The following is a 15,403-nucleotide window of genomic DNA, read 5'->3' on the forward strand; positions in this document are numbered from 1 at the left end:
TCTTCAGACCATGGCAACTGGAAGCTGCACAGGAGGAGAAATTGATGGCCCACATTCAGCTTTTGAATAGCGAAGCTTGAAGAGCTTTTAGGTATTGAACAGCACGGGAAAATGGCAAGATAATGGAGTGCAATCATTCTGATTATGCAGTTGACACGTGGAAGGAACTGTCTGCTAATTCAGCTAAACAGTGGCATTTTTTTTTTGTAGCTCCTGTTAATATTTTTAGTAGAGGAATAAGAAATCATACTAAAAAAATGATCTTTCCTCCTGGCTCTAATGCCTTGGTGTTTGGCAGTTCAAAGTTATTCTCATCCTCCCAGCACCCTTGCTGGGACATGGTTGTCAACCTCTCATGAAGAGGACTCCTTAGTGAGTCATAAGAGACTTGCCCAAGGTTGTGGCTAAGAGAAGCATTCATTTCTCTTTTGTGCTAGGCTTAGCTCAGATTTTTCTTCTATAGCTCATATTATCTCAAGAGGCTTTAGAGTTTGCTGGTAGAACCATGTAGAACAAATACATTTTTAAAAATGGACAAAAAGTAGTAAGTCCTTTCATTTGGGGTGTATTTCCAGATTAAGTTCTGACCTTGGGTGAAAAGCAGATGTAGAAAGAGAAAAGGTATTCTTGCTGAAATAAGAAGTGAATTTGATTTCTGTTCTCCAAGAGGACTCTGCTCCTTTGGGGTCATCTCTACAACAGGGGAACTTTCTATGTAGGAGTTGATGGCAAGGATGATGATTCATCCTGCTGTTTGCTGAGCCCTGATCAGTTATGAAGTCACTAAGTCATTGTGCTGAGCCCTGATCAGTTATGAAGTCACTAAGTCATTGTACTGAGCCCTGATCAGTTATGAAGTCACTAAGTCATTGTACTGAGCCCTGATCAGTTATGAAGTCACTAAGTCATTGTGCTGAGCCCTGATCAGTTATGAAGTCACTAAGTCATTGTGCTGAGCCCTGATCAGTTATGAAGTCACTAAGTCATTGTGCTGAGCCCTCATACTCAGGTCATACTCAGGGCTGAGTGTCAAGTACGCCCTGAAATCTTTCCGTTTCTGACTCTCTTGGACTGAGTGTGGCTACATGGTTTACTTTGGTGTATAGAACACATATCACTTCTGGAAATGCTTTAAGAAGCAATGTATCCTCTAACAGACTTTCTCTTTGAGTTTGCTATTGTAGCCAACAACTTTTCGTCATTTCTCACTTTTGTTTGGGACTCTGAATGACACAATAAAAAGACTGTTGGCAGTGGCCATGCAATACAAACTGGAAAGTCCCCTGTTTATTCTCAACCCTGAAGCTTGGAGTCATTTGTTATTGCAGCATAAGCCTGAGTGACATTAAAATTTATACCTAGAATTTTAGGTGTTGTTCTAATTAGAATATAAAATCAAGAACTATAGTATGCCTTTTTTATTGATTATATTTATTGAGGCATTATAAGGAAGACTTTATTACTCCATTTTTCCCCCTGGAAGATGTAGTGTATTTGCAAGCAGGATTGACAGGAAATAGACACAGTCCAAAAGCTCTGTGCTTGTGCAATTTCTTCTCAAGTTAAACAGTCAAAGAGAAAAGAAAGGAAATTCTTTTAACTATTACAAGGCACATTTATTATTAAAACCTTTAGGTGTAGTTAGTTGACACCCAGAAAATACTTCTAATAGGACAAAGGTTCTAAGAGAAAAGGGAGAAAGAAATCATAAACTAATTGCCTGAAGAGGGAACCAGAGGCGTCTAAGATTCCAGGTGTTAGCAATGAAGACTACAGCAAAGGGTAGACATGGTTGACAACAAAGCAGCGTTAGAGTGGGGAAGGGTTCCATCTAGAAAGGACCTTTCATATTGGTAAATGGAAGTTACTGGTACAAAAGAATAACATCTACTAAGTTTTAGAAACTGCACACTTCCAATAGGATTGCTAGCCCATAGAAATCCAACACTTCAAATGACTATTGGGGTTACATCTATAGGAATTATATCTACACGTACACAAGAAGATTTCTGAGATACTCTTTGGCCCTCAGGGGTAGAGTGTCCTTTGATACCCATTTGTATGTATCCTAGGAATATGATGAAAAAGCAACAAAATCCAGAAGAGAAAAATAAGGACCACAGAAAACAATTGTGAAGGAACAAGTTAAGGCCAAAAAAAGGACTATTTGCCCCTCCAGGAATGGAACCTTCAGCTAATCTACTCAGAATTTTAAATTTACCTCTGAGCAGTACTCCTGTGGTCTCTGCTGTTTACCCAATGAACAGATTGTTAATTAATGATGGAGAAGCAACCTATGTACTATTTTAGGTCTTGGGCCTTCATCTTGACACTGAATAGTGAAGCTTGTGAGTTGGGTAGATATGTTTATCTACCCAACGAACGGGGACAAGACAACCGTTAGTAGTCAGGAGTTCATGTTACTGCTATCATCAATTCTATTTACTATAATTGTCTGGTACTCTTTTGGGCTAAAGATTTAAACAGAAATTATTTCTACATGAAAGCCTTAAAAGCAGGAAGTGATTGATGTGCCCTTTTGGTACAAGTAGGTCTCAAGAATCTTTCCATCAGCTCCAATTCTAGTAGACCATGGCATCCTGAAGTCTCAAATGGGTCAGAGTGTATTTGAGAAATAAGCCAATGTTCTTTTTAAGCATCCTTAGTTCAGGGACTATTTGTTCCTGCATTATGGCCTACCCGAGTTTGACAGATATATCCCTCAATAGAAAATAGAGTTATCAACTGAATATTGATGAAGTAAACTCTTTTTAAACACCTAACTATTATTCAATATTGGGGTATACGTTCTCATACTAAAGAACCTTTTAAGTTCCCCAGAAGCAATCTTACTCTATAACAAAAGTGTCAGGTTGGTGAGATGGCTCTGCAGGTAAAGGCTTGCTGTGCAAGCCTGATGACCTAAATTTGACATCAGAACCTGCAGTGGAAGAACACTTACTGACGAGTGTTGTCCCCTGACCTCCATATTCTTGCTGTTGGCATGTGTGTTCCTGCTGTGCAGGTGTGCATAGATGCAAATAATGATAATGAATAAAATTTAAGAAGAGAGTATTAAAATGTCTCATTACCCATTATACTGCAAAATACCATCCTGATGGAGCATTGGTAATACTGCATAAAAATATGTATCTCAGAGTTTGAAAAGAGGATAGACACAGCTAGAATTTGGAGACATAAGTAGTTGTAAGCATAAAAACCAACTTAGGGAGTTAATTGAATTTCATTATTTCTAATCTAGAAGCTGATTTCCTACTGGGACTAGAAAGAGATGTATTCTAAACAAGTCACTAGGCACATAACACATACAGAGTCTCTACTTAGTTCTACAAAATCACTATGTCTAGGGTGTTCTTAGTGTCATCTAGGACACTAGATTTCAAAGCATTGTGTTTTAATATTATATTCTACAATAATTATGGAAAAATGAATGCATTTTTTCTGATATGAGCATAAGCCCAGATTTGACCCTATCCTTCAAAGGATGTTAATAGCACACATTGCCTAGTGTTTGTAGTTAACAACATAACAGTATTATATTCTGTACTTACACTTACAAAGCAATTTCATAATGTCTCCTATTTACTTGATGGTATCCTGCAATGCCCAGGGAACAGTAACTTAGACAGAATAAGCCAACCACAGTAACAAGTGAGGCATGTCTTATTATTGCCCTAATGGTAGACTTCTAATATTCAATTACTCAACAGTTGCCTGGTGCTTGGACTTAAGACTGCTTTTTTGAGCAATTGATTTCTGCTTCCCTCATGACCTCTTTACACAGTACAATCAGTAATCATTTGGCAAATGCTAAATTTCATTACAATAAAATTGTGTTGGCTACTTCCTTGAGTTCTTATCAACTAGTAACAAATTTATGTGGGGGGAAAAAGTATAGTATTATACACTGATTCTCAAATATATCTGAAAAATTGTATCATCTGTAAGGTTTTTTTTTTTTTTTTTTTTTTTTTTGGTTTTTTTTTTTTTTTTTTTTTTTTTTTTTTTTTTTTTTTGGTTTTTCGAGACAGGGTTTCTCTGTGTAGCTTTGCGCCTCTCCTGGGACTCACTTGGTAGCCCAGGCTGGCCTCGAACTCACGGAGATCCGCCTGACTCTGCCTCCCGAGTGCTGGGATTAAAGGCGTGCGCCACCACCGCCCGGCGATCTGTAAGGTTTTAAGACCTGATAGTTATGTTTTATTCCCAGAAATTCTGATTTAGTTTGAAAAACATTTAAATTATTCAGTTAATTATAATGTAAGACAAATTAAAAATTGTAAGTGTACCACTCATAGGCATGTAAAGCTGGGGTTATATTTATACTTTCTTCTTAATAATTGAATAACTTTGAAAAAGCATTTAAGTCTTTTTAAGATTTAATTAGGTGTTTACGATTTTATTTTAGGTGTTATGATTGTTTTGCCTTCATGCATGTGCATGGTATGTGTGCATTTTGTCTGTGGAGGTCAGAAGAGGACATCAGACCTGGAGCTAGAGCTATGGACAGCTCTAGCTACCGTGTTGGTACTGGGAACTGAACATGGGTCCTCAGCAAGAGCACCCAGTGCCTTGAATGCCAAGCCTTCTCTCTGGATCCAAGCTCTTAAACTCTTATTGTCCTCATCTTTAAAGTTTGGACAAAATGTTACCATAATATTTAAGTGATTTCATACACATAAAGCACTTTCAGAGTTGTTGGTGAACAGGAAGCATTTAGTAAATGTTTTAATGTCCAATGAGTTATTAAATTCAAGGTGGTGGGGTTATTCAAAAGTGACAGGACCTGACTTCAGAAAAGGGGTTAAACATCAGAGAGACAGTCATCAGAGAAGCAGTGGTACATTTAAACGTGGGCAGTGAGTAAAGAGCTTATGGGTTCTAGAACTGACGTGAGATAATGGAGGCTGGCGCATGGTCGAGATGAGAGTAACTGGGGGAAAGAGTGGAGGCACTGTTAGAAGTGAAGCCCTGAGAATCATGTGACCTATGTCAGGACATACACTTAACTTGGTTTTTCCTTTGAATTAAGTATGACTCAACACAGCATTTGGATTCATACGAAAGTGTGTGCATCTACAATTCACAGAGAGTCTTGTTGTGGTTAAAGGGAAAACCAAAATTAGTTGGTGTTTACTCCTAGTGTACCATCTTCCCTGCTCACCAGTTCTCTGATATCTTCTTCTGGGTCTGAAAGAAGCTGGTTGGGTGCAGCAGGTAGACTGGTGATTGTCATACTCATTGATGGGACATTATTGTGGGTATTCTTAGTTATTTTTAGTTTATAAGATGGCTGATTCTAGAACAGTATCACTTTTATCTGTGAATGAACTTCTGCTTCAACTTATTATGGAACAGTTGGTTTGAGAATAGCACTTTTCTCATACATAGTGAATAAACAACTAGAAAAGTAGCCACATGTAAAACAACTACCCTCAGACATTTGACAGAGGCAGAACGTCAACTCCATAAGTGTTAGTGAGAAAGGCAAGACTGATTACCATTTTCATTTTTCCTTAGAAGCATTTTCTTAGACCCAGCAAAAGGAAATCAAGAAGACCATGGTGGTCTTGCTGAACTGAAGACACAGAGGTTGTATTTTTAGGGAAGCCAAGGCTGTCAAAATTTGCAAGATGTAAGGCCGGGCGGTGGTGGCGCACGCCTTTAATCCCAGCACTCGGGAGGCAGAGGCAGGTGGATCTTTGTGAGTTCGAGGCCAGCCTAGTCTACAGAGTGAGTTCCAGGAAAGGCGCAAAGCTGCACAGAGAAACCCTGTCTCAAAAAACTAAAAAAAAAAAAATTGCAAGATGTAGAATTAAGAGTAAAGAGCTACACAGATAAATAATTTTAAAAGATGACCTCGGGTTCTATTGAAAATTTGGTTGAATAAGTTCCATGTGCCTTTAAGACTTGACAAAGTTCACAGAGTAATCACACAAGAAAAACAATTAATGAAGAACTGTAATCAAAAGATAATGGGGCACACACAGAAAGTCAAATGAAAACAACCAAGCTAGCATAAAAGCATGAAGACCACCTAGGATCATTGATAAAGACTGAAGAAAGCACAAGCCTTAGAGTTAAAACTAAAACCTTCAAGTGAGGACCAAACATCCATGGACAGCAACTACATAAGGTCACTAAAGAATCAAGTTCATCTTCTTGTGATAAGCATTCAACTAGGTCAAGACCAGCGATGAAAAAGAAAAAGAAAATTCAAGTGTTAAATAACAAGATGTTCATAGTGTCTAGGTCTAAATAAAAATTGTATGACATTTGAAAAAGAAGGAAAATATAAATCATGACAATAGAAACATATCCATAAAATGAGAGATAATGAAATCAGAATACAAGCTTAAATGTTTATTATGAACATGTCAGTAATTTTGAGGAAACATAAATTAAATAAATAAGAAACAAATTATTTTAAAAGAACAAATGGATGTTCTTGAGATGAAAATTACAATATTCAGAAAAAATTTTCTTGATGTACTTAAGAGCAGAACAATTAAAGAAACTCAGTCGTTTTGGATGTAGAACAATATAATCTGTCCAAACTGAAACACAGAAGAAAGAAAAGTCTAGAAAAAATTAATAGAGTGCTACAGACGTGGGCTCAGTGTTAAGTAATCTTTACGTACATTTGATTACCAGCCTAGAAAGTTGGGGGTGGGTGGGTGAAATAATATTTGAGGATATAATGGCTGAAAATTTTCCAGATTTTAGAAAAACTAAATTAATTAACAGAATTCAATGGCTCAACAAAAAATAAATGTAATAAACACTGAAGAAATTCTGTACATAATCCATGGACAGCCAGATAAAGATGGACATGTTGCCTGCAGATGGACAAAGGAGTGAGTGACCAGAGACAATGCCAATCAGAAGGCAAAAGAACATGTTTCTTCTACAGAAACAAATAACTTCAAATACATAGACCAAAACAATGAAACCTTTGATATCTGAGAAGGCCTTATCAGACATAAGTATTTTTTAAAAATAAAAGCTACATAAGGACATTTTGAGAAAACCAAGACCAAATTATTCATTGTTACATCTTGACAAGAAATACTACAGTGAGTTTTTCAAACTGAAGGAAAATTATATTTGGTGGAAACTCAAATTTTTATAAAGGAATAATGAGCATTGGGAGAAGCCAAGCTATAGGTAAATAGTAAACATTTCTTTCATCCAACTTCTTAAGAATCAATGTTTGGGAGAGTTGAAAAAAAAATAAGAAGTAATTGTGAAATGATGGAGAAGGTTGGAAAGACTAGAAAATTACATGTGTGTGGTCCTTAAATTACATGTGAAGTTCTACACTCATTTCAAAGTAGATTTTGATAGGTTAATGATACTGTAAACCTTAGAAAAACAACTGTAACAATAAAATCAAGAGATATACCTAATAAACTCAAAGAAGATGGTTTATTACTACAAAGAAAAGTCAATATTTTATAAGGGAGAATAACAAAGCAAAAAAGAAAGCAAAGACAGGTAGAAGAGATAAATGGCAAAGTGGTAGACCTAAATCTAACCCGATAAAAGCTCTAATATACATAGATGCATTATATCTACCTTAATGTATAGATTGAAGACAGCCTAGGGGTTTTAGAGATAATTTGTAAACATAAATAGGAGTGTGCAGGAATTTGGATTGTCTTTGTATGAAGCAGATAAGGTAGACTGCAAAGCGAGAAAGGAGAGGAGCTTTGGAAAAATGGTGGGGTTAGTGTCCTCAACCAACTTCATGCTCTGGAAACTCATTCTCCAGATTCACATGTTAATGATACTCAGGGGATAGGTTGATAGACAAACAGGTGTTGAGGGAGTGGTTACAAAAGTGACCTCTCTCTGGCAGGCTTGCTCTGTCCAACCATTTCTTCTACCCTGTCATTTTGGTATTTGGCCATCTCTGGTAGCCAAATAGATGGTAGTGATGTTTTTGTGCTTCCCCACCTTAGTACTGTAAGAAAAAAAAATTTAAAAAAGAAATTGTACAGCCTCCAGAATTAGATCATAATAATAGAAAACAGACCAAGATAATAGACATTGTGAAGAATCACTTCACTAAGTAGATGGCAAACTCATATGCACATGTACATAATGACAATTTCAAATTATACAGAACAATTTTGACAGTATTGAAAAGAGAAAAATATTGACAATTATAATGGTTAATATCAACATTTTTCCCTCATCAGTTGAGGGAACAGATAGACAGAAAGTCAATAATGTAAAATTCTTGAAAAACATCATCACAGTACTAATCAAGCTAACTTCATGGACATTTCCTGGATAGCACAGCCAACAACAATATACCATGCAAATCCTTGCCGAGAGCTATTCTGGGCTACATTATGTCCTATGAAACAGATCCGCACATATTTTAAATGAGTGACATCACATAGACTGTTTGCTGACCGTAATCAACTTAAGTTAGTTACAAATACAAAATGGCATTTAGAAAATTTCCAAATAATTGGAAATTAAACATGTAAACTACTCACGGGTCAATTAAATAAGCAAAAGAGAAGCCGGGCAATACTTTGAACTAAATGATTATGAGAATGCCATGTACAGATTTTCAGCTGAAACACAGATGAGAAGTGATTGAAACCTCAACATCTGCAACAGCCCCTACAGGAAATCATCCAGATAGCTTTGGGTGTGTGTTTTAGAAAAGAAGAAAGGTTTTTAAAGCAGCAATGGTAACCCCACCCAGGCAGTAAAGCATCCAGAAGAAAGCACAGTAGAGGATCTGCACCCTTGAGACAGGCAAACATTTCTTAAGGTATTGAAAACATAAACTTAAAACTTTTCCTCAGTGACTTTGCCACACGGATTCTTCCTAAGACTGAGAATGCTCCAAGACTTTGCCAAAATGTCTGGACGTGCTTCTGTGGAGCAGTGCTAATTCCTGTGATTGTGCTGATTCTCTGAGGTTGATAGGATCCATGAAGCTGAAATAAATGATGTTGTTACTCTAAAAAAAAGAAAATATAAACTTAAAACTTTGGTGAACAGTCTGTTATCAAAACTAAAACCGTCAGCTCCCTCAAAGAGACACCGTTAGGGAAATGAAAGTGAAGTATCTAGGTACTCACAAAATGTGTTTGCAGTTCATACAGGTCTTATGTGCAGAAAACAGTTTCAGAACACTTTAGTGGTAAATATTAGTATTAAATAATCCCATTAAAAAGGAACAGAACATTTGAGCACCCTTAAAACAAAAGAGGATACATAAAAATGGCAGGAATTCAGGTAGGATTCTGAGCTTCTGGGGGGTTCGAGTCTGTATCTGCATGTAGATTGTAGATATGAGCAAGAGGAACTTAAGATGTTTCTGTTATTCATGACAAATTTATGGTAATCAGGGCTTAGACAAACAGTATCATAAATATAACAACATCTAAATAAATGTGAGTAAATTTTAGTCTATCATCCTCTTTAATAAATATATATTTATATATGTTGAGAGATGTTTTACATTATTTCATAAAACCTAAAACATACTTTCTGTATGTGGTAGTCTTTGAATCAGTCTCAGAGTCTTTGAATCTATTCATGTCAAATAGTTCACATAAAATGGGTAACACTGAAAATTTGGTGAACATGTGGACAGTTCATAGGTCTGTAAGCAGAGTATAACATGATCCCATTTGTTTTCTAGAAACAAGCTCTGACAATAATTCAGATCAAGGCAGGAGCAGCAGTGTCAAGGAGACCATGCAAAGGCTACTGTGACTCATCAGGGAAGACAGGAGCTCCCGAATCGAGTCAGTGGGGACAGAAATTAAAGACTGTTGAAGACATTTGTTTCACTGTAACTCAATGGTCTACTGTGAAATCTCATGTGTCCTATTCTACTAAAGATAAATTTTATTCTCTTCCTGGCTTATAAAGTTGCATCTGGTATAGCTCCTTCTTGTTTTGCAACTTCATTTCCTAATGGCATTTCTTGACCCCCTTTCTGCTGAGCACCAACCACAGGAAACTTATCTTGAAACACAAGATCATTACACCTTCAGACACAGTGCTTGCTGGCGGCTTTGACTTCATTTAGGTTTCATTTGAAATACCAGCTCCATGAACACTTTTTTTTTCCTGTTAACAATCTGGCCAACATATGATTCCATTCTACTTAGCAATACAACTAAGATTATTTGTTCAGTTACTTATTGCCTTCCAGTTTAAGTATCACTGGAATGTCAACCTTATAAGAATACCTTGACTATCACACTCCCTAAGGAGTTCCAATGCTTAGAGCAGAGTCTAATACAAGTAATTTCAAGTGTCTAGGTAGAGAGATTCTGGAAGTATTAAATATTTTATTCCCCCCCCCCCCACAGTGACAAAGGTTACTGGTAACAAATTATAAAAATATATTACTGTAAAATTTATAATTTAATGCATGTCTAAATTATGTATATTGCAATGTTTTAGAGGTTTATAGGCCTCACTGTAAGAGTAATTAAAAGTAATAATCAAGAGAGTACTTATCACCTCTTGAGCTTTATCTGCTGTCTGATTCATTCATTCATTCATTCATTCATTCATTCAATCAGTTGGGAACTGATGGGCATACTAAGACAAAGACTTTCATAGTCAACAGGTAAAAAATAAGATACATGACAGTATAGGACATACAGAGAATGGGAGAGATAATTTGTAGAGGAAGTGAAAAGTTATTAGGAAATAATTTGACATTTTAATTTAGTCCAAATTATAATAGAAATGTATCTAGTAAAGAGAAGAAAGAACTTTCCAGTCAGAGGGAACAACTTAAAAAAGAAATATAGCAATTCTTAGTTTTCTATTGTGGTAAAACACCATGATAGAAATCACCTTAAGGAGGAAAGAGTTTACGTCATCATACAACATTCTGAAGGAGTTCAGGGTAGGATCTCAAGGCAGGCATCTAGAGGTAGGAACTGAAGTAGAGGGCATGGAGGAGTGATCCTTAAATCCATAAAGGACCTTACTGTGGCTTGTTCAGCAGGCTTTTTTATACCACCCAGGACCACCTTCCTAGGATGACATTACCCACAGTGAGCTGGATCTGCCCTCATCAATCCTTGATCAACAAAATGTCCGACAGGCTTGCCTACAGGCCAGTGTGTTTGGAGCATTTTCTCCAGTGAGTATCTCACATCTCAAATTACTCTAGTTTATGTCATGCTGACTTACAAACTAGCCAGCACTGCCACTGAGGAAGTCATTTGTGATTGAAGTCTAGTGTGAGTTGTAGGGTGGGCTGATGGGAAAGAGATTCTAGAAAAATATCTTGAGATCTGATAATGAATGACATTGGATTCCATGACTAGAACGTTATCTGGCAGATAACAGAATTGATCAAAGAGCTTTATCTAAAATTGTGGCCAGGTTTGTGATTTAAAGGAAATTCTTACAACAGTAAGGAGAATAAGTTTACAACCTATAGATAGTAGTTCAAAGATCATTAACAATTTTCAGATAAGAGGTGATCAAGGTCTCTGTTAAGTCATGGACGATATGAACACAGAGCAGAGAACTGACTACAGGATTAGAATTGATGGTTTTAGGAACCACAGGAGATTGAGGAGAAAAAATGGAGATGGAGCTGACATTGGGTTTCTGGTTGGATATGCTCAGATAGGGCAGTAATTGATCTACTGTGACCTATAATTGATTGTCCCCTGGGTTCACCTCACTCCCTTCATTGACCTTTCTCCCCAACCTTAACTCCAGAACAAAGGTTTCCTTTCACTTTGGCCTCATTAATAGTTCTTTTCATTCACCAGGTAGAGAGCCTGCTAGCTAATCAATCTGCCTGAGCAACCTTTCCCTTTTTCTTTGTGTCAGCAACTGAGTATCTCACAGATTGGTTCAATAGCCTCTCAATTATGTCAGAACCTTTACCGGATGCCTAGAGAGCTGTTTCAGAGCCTGCGTGTTTGCTTAGCTCCTAACGACATGCTTACTTCAGTTCATTCAACTTTTACTTACTGTACGCTTAGTCCACTTATACCAGCTCACAGATGACATCAAGTCCATTCTCCATGTCTCTAAAGGTTTGTTCTTAGTTTTTATATGAAAGACAGATTTCTGTTTGTGGGTTCAATATTGGGATGAGTGCTGTGGAGATAAATGGTGAATGTGTAATAAGTTTATTTTTCAGAGCTTACATCCTAGATTAACTAATAGGTAAGAATTTTCACCCTGCCTTTCTTCCTTCTCTTTCCACTTTTTTCCCTTCCTGACACCAGTGTGCAAAGGCCAATTAATATATTTCCCTAATACGTAAAAAGAGACTGTGGGGACAGCCATCTTCCTGAAATTAGTCTTGGCAGAGTAACATGAAAGTCAGATGGAGCCTTCAGTCCTGCGTGTCTTAGGCTGGAGATCCTTAAGCAAAGTGGAGCTTGGTAAGAGTACAAAAAGGGATGTTGCAGAAACCACATAGAGAAGACTGGAAAATGTGAACAAGTACCTCCAATTCTGAGATCATGTGATGGTGTGAATCGATTTGTTCTCTATTATTTCAGGGAAGAAACATAGTGAATGGCTCGAAGTTCAGTGCAGCAAATGAGGACTCCAACTGGAGAATGAGTTTTCAATTAACTATTTTATAAGCAGCTCGAGTGGCTTTCATCCTCTTCACAATAAATATACTTTCAATGAAAGTGTTTAAAGTCTAGATAGATGGTCACTGTCCAGAGATGTCATTAAAGCAAATCCTCCACAGGTACAGAGTTGGTGAGATGAGACACATTATAAACTTTCTTTCAATGCCAAGTCTAAATACAGAATTACTTACTATCATCATCATCATTATTACTATTGTAAGTATGTTCATGTGTGCATATTGTACTAGTACACATGTGTGTGAAAGCCAAAGGTCAATGTTGAATGTTGTCCTTAATATCTCTTCACCCTATGTTTTGAGACAGGGTCTCTGAATGAATCTGGAGCTCAGGAATTTGGCTAGGCTGGCTGGCCAGGAAGCTTCAGGGATCCTCCTGTCCCTGCTTCCCCAGTGTTAGGATTACAGGCTTCGGCCAACTGTGCTTGCCTTTGGACCTTGGTTCTGAGGATCCAAACTCAAGTTCTCATGCTTGTATGACAAGTACTTTATTTACTGAGCTACCTCCCCAGTCTTGAGCCTCACTTTTCTCATCATCTCTTAGTGAATGAATTTCACAAAATACTGATTACAATAATAATAATATGAAAAATGGAATGATGAAGAATATTGACTATTCTTAATGTATCATAAAGAATGGATGTTATCCAAAGAGTACAAAAAAGATTTTGTAGACATTTGAGAATTTTTTAAATCAGTTTAAGCCACAAACAGAATTACTTATTTTGTATCAAAAGTGAAAAGAGACTCAATAATACACATAATGCATCCTTCTGAAACAGTTGACATATTGCCCAGTATGGAAAGAATTAAGAAAATACCTAGTCGTTAGGGATACTTAGCTTTGGTTGTCAACTTGACACAATTAGGAAGAAGCAACCTCAATTGAAGAACCTCTGTCGTATGGCTGATAGACATATCTGAGGGTTTTTCCTTGTTACTAATAGATGTAGGAGGGCTTCACCCCACTGTGGGTGTTCCATTTCTACACAAGTGGACCAGAACAATACTATATAAGAAAAGTAGCAGAACATGAGCCTAACAGGAAGTTGACAAAGTGGCATTTCTTCATGGTTTCTGTTTCAAGACCCTGCCTTGAGTTTCTGCCTTGACTTCCTTTGATGATAAACTCTGAACTGTAAACTTGAACAAACCCTTTCCCCCTCAATTTAGTTTAAATCAGTCGTTTGTCACAGCAATAGAAAGCAAATGGGATAAGGCATTTTATTTCACGAATACCAATGCTCATCATACATGGGGAACTCTCTATTGCTAAGTACTTTCTAAACTATTAATTTGCGTTCACAACTACCATGGGAAGCCACTGAACTTCAGGCTTTATGTAGCAGATGAGAAAGAAGATTAACGTCACATTCACATAGACACCAAGTCTGCTATTTTTCAAAAAGCTTCATATTTTGTGTGTTTTTTAAAAATTGCTTTGATCCTTCATTTTCAGACAAGAAGGCAAGTTTTTGCTGTGACTCACTAATTTATTAACATCACCCTGAATGGAAAGGTGGTTCTTTTGTTGTTATCTTGGTGGGCTTACTCAAGTTCAGTTGATAATTTTGTAGTAACTCTAGAAATAATAAATAAATAAGTGAATATTGCGACTCATTTTGTCAATCTACAAAGATGCTTGAATTATTAAATTCTATTTAACAGATAAACTTAAGTGTTCTTAACTACCCTATGTGCTACAGTATTTTTTTTAATAGATTTTAAGAAAAAAAAACACTCAAAGCCAACTTATTTGCCATTGGCTAAATCAATTTGGAGTTCAGATGACACCGTTTTTATAATCTATTATTTGGCATGCAGAAATATGCTAAATTACTGCATTAGCACTGAGTCATCCAGAATAGTGGCTGCTGGAAGATCACCAATAGAATCTCAGGGATTGGATGCCATCCCTACTGTGACAGTAAACACTGGGTTGGCAACGTGGAGGCTGGCATCTTTACTCAAACACATAGTTTTTCAGAACTTCATTAGATGTGGCATTAGAGATCCTGACTTAAAAAAATGTGTGTTTGTTGACCTAATATCATAATAATCTATGTACCAGCATCCACATTGCATTTCAAATAATCTAGAATTTGTATTAGGTAGCTTGAGAAGAATTTGATACTTCTGTCAGGTGTTTTATTGTGAGGTTAGAAGTGGAAATTATTAGGGTTAGTTCATGATTTGAAAATATTGAGAATGATTGCATTATATTAAGAATGATTGCATTGGTTAATTAGAGCTCTGAACACAAGGTACCCCAAACTGAGTGGTTGAGAAAGTGTGTTGTCGCTTAAGTTATGGGGGCTCAAATTCAAAATCAGGGTGTATGTGTGTGCCTATGCCCTCTGAGACCTGGGGAGAAAGAGTCGGCTGCAGGTGTCTGTCCCAGCTTCTGGGGAAAAATTGCAGGTGTTGAAGAAGCTCTAGAACATTTTCTGTCTCTTTACATTGTCTTTCTGGTGCATTTCTGTGATATGATATCCTAACAATAATAATTATTGTTACTGTGGGCTCCTTTAATACATACATAAAATATATAATGTAGTAATATGTCATATTAAGTCCAGGTGTTATTTTCCTCTTGTATGTACATGCCAGTTGTGCTGAATTAGAGTACACCCTAGTGAAATCTTTCTTAACATAATTAATTATATAAAGACTCTATTTCCAAATAATACCATATTTTGGACTATCGATGTTAAGGCTTCCTTATTATTTCCCTCTCAACCCTCGGAGTCATTCCTCTTA

The 15,403-nt window shown here is 36.8% G+C and overlaps 1 long non-coding RNA gene across 1 annotated transcript in view; it reads left to right on the forward strand.

Annotated features, from left to right (window-relative positions):
• Positions 1-10,412, forward strand: part of LOC128106454 (uncharacterized) — a 47,106-nt gene extending 36,694 nt beyond the window's left edge. The window contains exon 4 of the long non-coding RNA XR_008216715.1: positions 9,692-10,412. This is a non-coding gene — a long non-coding RNA (uncharacterized LOC128106454). The remainder of the gene's footprint in view (positions 1-9,691) is intronic.
• The last annotated feature ends 4,991 nt before the right edge of the window (positions 10,413-15,403 follow it).

The sequence above is a fragment of the Peromyscus californicus genome, unplaced genomic scaffold (assembly GCF_007827085.1).
Source record: "Peromyscus californicus insignis strain IS unplaced genomic scaffold, ASM782708v3 Scaffold_9__1_contigs__length_137607984, whole genome shotgun sequence".
NCBI classification, from domain to species: domain Eukaryota; kingdom Metazoa; phylum Chordata; class Mammalia; order Rodentia; family Cricetidae; genus Peromyscus; species Peromyscus californicus.